Source organism: Hyperoodon ampullatus (genome assembly GCF_949752795.1).
Source record: "Hyperoodon ampullatus genome assembly, chromosome: 17".
Lineage (NCBI taxonomy): Eukaryota > Metazoa > Chordata > Mammalia > Artiodactyla > Ziphiidae > Hyperoodon > Hyperoodon ampullatus.
This window is the reverse complement of record NC_136930.1, coordinates 14,887,489-14,895,412: the sequence shown is the minus strand read 5'-3', so window position 1 is coordinate 14,895,412 and position 7,924 is coordinate 14,887,489.

Here is a 7,924-nt window from a genome sequence, read left to right as displayed (position 1 = left end):
AGTTGTGGCACACGGGCTTAGTTGCTCCGTGGCATGTGGGATCTTCCCGGACCAGGGCTCGAACCCGTGTCCCCTGCATTGGCAGGCGGATTCTTAACCACTGCGCCACCAGGGAAGTCCCGAAAATTCTTAATATGCTTTGATACAGCAATTCCATCTAAGAATCAAGCATAGGGAAATGCTTACAAATGTGCACAAAGATATATGCTCTTTGCAGAACCTTTTTTAAAACAGCAAAAAATTGAAAACAACCCAAACGACAATTGAGAGGCCTAATTCAATAAATTATGGTACATCCGTACTAAAGAATACACCATGCAACCTATAAAAAGAATGAAGTAGCTTTATATAACCTACTTTGGAAGATCTCAAGAACATTAAGTGAAAAAAGCAAGTACCAAAAAGATAAATATAGCATATTGCAATATATGCTTCCTAATTATACATGGAGAGGAGAAAGGAGTTGGGAGTAGGAAGCAAATGCAATTTTAATCCTTTAAATATTCTTTCATATTGTTTGAGTTTTTTACAACAGACATGTACTAATGTATTATATAATTTCTTAAAATAAAAACAATAGTAAATGATATTTATAAAGAATTTTGATGACTGGGGAAAGTATTTATTCTACTAATAATAGCTAACATTTACTTACCACTCCGTGCCAGGCATTGAGCTAAATGCTGTACATAAAATGTCCTCATTTAATTCTTACATCAAACTTAGGAGGTAGATATTACTATTATGAACCCTATTTTATAAACGTAAGCTGAAAGCAATCTGCAGATGAGATCTGTCTGACTCAACAGTGGTTTCTTTAACTGTCCTAATTTTTTTTTTTTTTTTTTTTGGCCATGCTGTGCAGCCTGGGATCAAACCCATGCCCCCTGCAGTGGAATCGCAGAGTCCTAACCACTGGACCACCAGGGAAGTCCCTAATTAATTGCTAACATTTCATACAAAAATCTAGATTTTTCCCTGCTACTGAAAAACTCAAAGATCTGCTACAGTAGACTATCATTCCTTCATGAGCAGTGGGCACCCCCCTAATGGCATAGGCTCTCTCAAGTTCACCACAGTAGCCAGCCACCGCACTTCAGTCATTTCAACAGCTGAGTCTCAATGCCAATTCACCTACCTAATAGCTGTGTGTCCTTAAATATGCTCCTTTACCTCCCTTTGTCTTATTTTCTTCCTCTGAAATATGGAGATAATAATGGTATATACCACAGAGGGTTACTGTGAAGGTTAAGAAAGATAATATATATAATACATACAAACCTCTAGAAAAGTACCTGGCATGGTCAGGGCTTAATAAATGTTAGTTATCATTATTATCTTGCCTGTCTGCCTGATATCTGTAAGCATCTGCATTTGCAATCTTTGACTTCATTTTAAGGAATGTTAAGTGAAAAAATACTATGTTATAATCTCAAAGCTTTGAAAATGCAAAGGAAATATGACTGGAGAAATACAAAACATGTTAGCAGTGATTTTATCTGGGGAATTAATGGTATTATAGATGATTTTTTTCTTCTTCATTCTTTTCTATATTTATGGGCTGAATAGTTTCCCCCCAAAACTCATATGTTGAAGTGCTAACCCTCAACGTGACGGTATCTAGAGATAGGTCTTTACGGAGGTAATAAGGTTAAAAGAAGTCACAAGGATGGGTCCCTAATCCAATAGGACTGATGTCCTTATAGGAAAGGACACAGCAAGAAAGGAGCCATCTGCAACCCAAAGAAAGAGGCCTCACCAGAAACCAATCTTGCTGGCACCTCGATGTTGGACTTCCAGTCTCCAGAACTGTGAGAAAAATTAATTTCTGTCATTTAAGCCACCCAGTCTGTTGTATTCTGTTAAGGCAGCCTGAGTAGACTAACACCCTGTGTCCTATAAAGAACATTTATTACTTTAAAAATTAGGAGGAGAAAGTGTTACTTAAAAAAACACACAACCTGGGCTTCCCTGGTGGCGCAGTGGTTGCGAGTCCGCCTGCCGATGCAGGGGAAATGAGTTCGTGCCCCGGTCTGGGAAGATCCCACATGCCGCGGAGCGGCTGGGCCCGTGAGCCATGGCTGCTGAGCCTGCGCGTCCGGAGCCTGTGCTCCGCAACGGGAGAGGCCACAGCAGTGAGAGGCCCGCGTACCGCAAAAAAAAAAAAAAAAAAAAAAAAAAACACACAACCTAATACTTAACAGTGTTCTTGTCATTTTAGCACTTTTAAGTATTTTGTTTAAAAGTCTTCAGAATAATATTAAAAGACATTTCACTCTTCTTACAGAAAAAAAACAAAAGCTCATTATCACTACTTTTCCTGTCAAGAATGTTGTGGCCAAACAGGATGGAAAAATAATTTTAAAATCTGAGTATTTCCAATCTAGCAGGCCACAAATTCCCCTGCAATAAGTTTCTAATCTCAAAATGAAAGACATCATGCCCAGTATAAGCATGGAGCTTAGGAGGATGAGATTTAATCAAAAGGTTCTGTTTAATTGAATATTTACTTAAACCTACCATGTGCTATTTTAAGCTCTTGAGCTAGATCATGTGACAAAAGAGACAAAAATCCCTGCCATTATGGAACTTACATCCTAGCAAAGAAAGAGAGTCAATCAACGATAAAAATAATAAGTGAATTAGGTATCATATTAGAAGGTGATAAGCACTATAGAAAGAACAGAGCAATGTTAAGGGAAATCAGGAGTTCAAGTAGAGGCAGGTGCACCACAGGTTGCAATTTTAATTAGAACGGTCAGAGCAGGCCTCACTAAGAAGGTGGCATTGGAGTAATGAAATTAGCCATGTGGCTGTCATGTGAAAAAGATTGCCAGGTGGAAGGAATAGTGAGTTCGGAAGTCTAATGTACTAGATTTTAAGCATGTGGAACAAAATTCCACAGAATATTGGCAGATGCCTTAACATGGTTATATTGGATGTGTTTAATGTGTACCCAAGCCCTGTTTTAACATCATTTAAAAAAATGTACTTTCCTAAGCTTTACTATCTAGGAAAAAAAATATTGCCATATATAGTGGAAGAATAGATAGTAAGAATAGTAGCTACCACTGCTGAGTATTTACTATGTGTGAAGTGTTTTACAAACTTTATTTTATTTAATTCTCACAAATTTCTATAAGAAGGGTATCATTGGTCCCATTTTACAGATCATGGAACTGAGGCTTAGAGATGTTGGTATTTAGGTGAGTTATCTCTAATGAGTAAACTGATTTCAATATACAGGCACACCTCGGAGATATTGCGGGTTTGATTCCAGACCACCACAATATAGCAAATATCGCAAGAAGTGAGTCACACACATTTTTTGGTTGCATATAAAAGTTATGTTTACACTATACTGTAGTCTATTAAGTGTGCAATTCTGTCTAAAAGCCTGTGCATTAAGTGTGCACTGTGTCTAAAAAATGTATATACATTAATTAAAAAAGACTTTATTGATAAAAAATGGTAACCATGATCTGAGCCTTCAGCAAGTCAAAATCTTTTTGCAAAAGTAAAAGATCACTGGGACTTCCCTGGTGGTCCAGTGGGTGAAACCCCATGCTCCCAATGCAGGGGCCTGGGTTCGATCCCTGGTCGGGGAACTGGATCCCACATGCCACAACTAAGAGTTTGCATGCTGCGACTAAAAGATCCCACGTGCCGCAACTAAGACCCAGCGCAGCCAAATAAATAAATAAATAAATATTTTTTAAAAAAAGAGTATGGTGGCGCAGTGGTTGAGAGTCCGCCTGCCGATGCAGGGGACACGGGTTCGAGCCCTGGTCTGGGAAGATCCCACATGCCGCGGAGCGGTTAGGCCCGTGAGCCATGGCCGCTGAGTCTGCGCTTCCGGAGCCTGTGCTCCGCAACGGGAAAGGCCACAACAGTGAGAGGCCCACATACCACAAAAAAAAAAAAAAAAAAGAGTAAAAGATCACTAATCACAGAACACCATAACAATATATAACAAATATAACAATAATGAAAAAGTTTGAAATATTGTGGGAATTACCAAAATGTGACAGTGACACAAAGGGAGCAAATGCTGCTGTAAAAATGGTGCTGGTCGACTTGCTCAATGCAGGGTTCCCAAAATCTCCAATTTGTAACCACAATATCTGAGAAACACAATAAAGCAAAGTGCAATAAAACGAGGTAGACCTCCATGTGTGCATTTCTTAATCACTCTCCCCACAAAGAGAGCTTCCTTTACCTGGCATGGATAAGGAAAACACTAGCCATTTTGAGACAAGATTTACAAGATGGGATAAAATAATTTCTAAGAAACTTAGAAATTGCATTACTGGCAGAACATCAGACTCAATAAACTAATTTGATCTGGCAACTTCTAAATTCCTAATTTAGTGAAACAGAACATAACGCCAACTAGAAAGAAAACTACACAGCAAAGTACGTAATAAACATAGCAGCTCTCTTAAAAAAGGGCCTGCAGCTCCTTCAGTAACCACATAGTTGTATAACTTGTATGAAGGATAGTTCACCTTTATCCCTACACTTGATCACTGTCCCAATACCACCTTAGCAGAAATAATGCCACCTACAAAATTTGACTTCACTTAGAGAATTCAGGACACTTACTGACGTAATAGCACAGTTTCAATACAATTTGATTCAGAGGTCAACCTAGCTGTGTGGCTATCTGGCTGCCAGCCAAAATACATAACCTTTGCCCACTGTAGATGATCTCTTCACAATAAAGAAGATACCTGAAAGAAATACAAACAAGCAAACTTTCGTTTATCAATCAAACTTAACACGTAAAATACGGACTTACTTGTTACATATAAGAAGTCTTCTTTAACTCAAAGTCCCTTCTGGAAAATCTTCATCCTGGGAATCTTTCATTTCTTCTTCACTGAAAATAAGCATAATTAAGGGGTGTGTAAACCTTGAACATCGAAACTAAAATGAAACTGAAATCACCTGGTAGTCATATGTGGGATTTTCTAATCCAGTGATAACAGAGTCTGTATCATTGTGACCACAGTACACTCCTTTTTAACCATCACCTTGGGGGAAGGAATTACATGGCTCCTTTTACAGGTTGACTAGGTTACAAGCCTTTACTGTATTATCAATTAAGTTTTAAGAAGATACAATTTGCCTCACAGTATATCTAAATGGACAATTCATGTTTGAAAGGGAGAGAGAGATTTTTGAATCTGAAATACTCAAAGAACTTATCATTAACAGAGCCTACCTATTTCTTCAAACTGTATATACCTTCTCAAACCCTATGCCCCAAGAACATATGATTGTTGGTTTCTATTTTGAAAATAAACACTACAGTTTTTCTATTTCCAAGCCTTTGCTCAAGGTTATTTACTATTTACTTCTCCCTCCATCTTCCTGAAGTTCTATCAGTCTTTAAGAATCAGCTCAAAACCCACCCCCTCTAAGTTTTCCGAGATCTTCCCAATCAATTTGATTCTCTCCTTCCTCCTTGCAATCCCATCACTTCAGCTATACTTCTCTAGGATTTACCTACATATGCTTTAAAATAAGATCATATACATCTCCTTCCTGGAAATACACCTCTAGAAAGCTATCTTATTCATTTTAACACACACCCACACATCCACAACAGTACTTTACATGTTATAGGTAGAGGATAAATTATTGTAAATGTAACTGAACAGAATGTAAAAATCATTGGTCTTATTTCTTGGGGAGGAACTTAAACTTCAAGTCTCATTGCTAAACATATTCACAAAGACTCAATTTTCTCTCTGTAGCCTGTATCTTTCTTCTGAGCTCAACCCATATATCTGTCTGTAGATTTCTTTACGGGGATATCCCACAATCACCTCAATTTAAACTAGTCTAAACCAAGTTCATTACCTACCCTCTGTTGCTCCTCTTCTGCTAGTGTCTAATCTCTCCTTCTATGACTCTACTCAAGTCACTTAACTTTTAAATTATTTGTTGGGCCCATTTCTTCATCTATCCAGCGAGGAGCTTGACAACGAATTCAATGAAATCTTGATGGAAGGCACAAGGGAAATTTTAATTAAAAAAAAAAAAAAGCTAAGGGACAAGAGAATGGAGCTGCCCATGTAATTAGTTCCACCCTCTTTTCAAAGGTTTGCTGACTTTCCAGCAGAGAATTTTTAGAAAGGGAAAATAGCTTCTTGCCTGAAGAGCTATTAACTGTTAACAGACAAATAAATAAATATTGGTAAACTGAAAATACCTGATGTCGGGAATTTTGATGGTTATTCCAAGCAATTTTTAAAGGACTTACTGCTTGCCTTCCCATTGCAAAGGGGATAATTTACGTGATTATTTCAATGAAGGTTTTTGAAACACATGAAGAATAGACCTTTGAGACATAGGCAAAGAAATCTGTCATGGGGCCTCCCTGGTGGCGCAGTGGTTGAGAGTCCGCCTGCCGATGCAGGGGATACGGGTTCGTGCCCCGGTCTGGGAGGATCCCATATGCCGCGGAGCGGCTGGGCCCGTGAGCCATGGCTGCTGAGCCTGCGCATCCGGAGCCTGTGCTCCGCAACGGGAGAGGCCACAACAGTGAGAGGCCCGCGTACCGCAAAAAAAAAAAAAAAAAAAAAAGAAATCTGTCACACATAATCCAGGTGTGTTTTCAAGAAATCTGGAGTATTAAACTGATGATTTGTAAAATAAATACTGTATAAATAGCAAGAGTCCTTTCTTCAGGAATTCCTGACAAAAAAAAGATGTTAAAAATGCATGTCCATGTTTATTGCTAGTAAATAAAAAGAAAATTAATCTTTGTATATTTTTTAAAAATGCACGTCCAAATTGTAGAACCACAGGCATCTCATGTGTCAAGTTCTCACTTGTTTTGAAAAAGGGGTCTGGGGTGCCGGTTACATAATTGCTGTAACTGGATACAAGTGATCATGGGATCCGTGCATTTCCTTTTAAGTACACTGTAACTCGATTTTTTTTTTAATGGGGAGGGTTAGTTAACACTGGGGTAGTTAACGCTCAGCGGATGAGAAAAGGCCTCCTTCACGTCCTGGACCCAAGCCCCCAACACGCAGGCCGCCCTGCTTCTCTGGGCAGGCGAGCGGCACGAGGCGGGAGAGGAGCTCCCTGAACCCGCGGGCACGGAGCAGGTGCTGGCGCAAGGCAGCGGGACAACAAGGCTTCAGACGCAGGGCTGGGCTCCCAGAACGCTCACCTGGGCAAGCCCCCAAGTCTCCGTCTTGCGTTTGTAAAGTGGGCATAAAAATAGTGCCTTCCTCTTCACGTTGGGAAGCTTAAATGAGAGAGCGGCACTCAGCACAGCAGTAAGCGCTAAATAAACCTTCGTTACTGCTGTTTATTGTAAAAGGACACAAACACACACACGATACACAGGACAGACAGGACACACACACACAGGACACACACACACACCACACAGGACACACAGGACACACACAGGACACAGGACACACATAGGACACAGGGCACACACAGGACACACAGGACACACACACACGCCACAGGACACACAGGACACACGACACACAGGACACACAAGACACAGGACACAGCACACACAGGACACAGGGCACACAGGACACAGGGCACACACAGGACACACGACACAGGACGGACACACGACACACACAGGACACACACACACAGGGCACACGACACACACGGGACACACACATACACACACACACACACACACACACCTCACCCTCGCCTGAGAACCCGACGAGCGATCCTTCCGGGGATTTCGTCCTCAGTAACTAACCCCAAACCCCTCGCTCCATCACAAGACTTCCCCGGTTAAAAGCTCTCTCGTGCACTTGAATGAACTCGCCTGCCTGGACACAAACTACTGCGAAGGCACCACTTTCTATGACAGGCGGCAGCGCCCGAAGGCCGGGAACCCAGCCTGGCCTCGGGCCGCCTCACACCA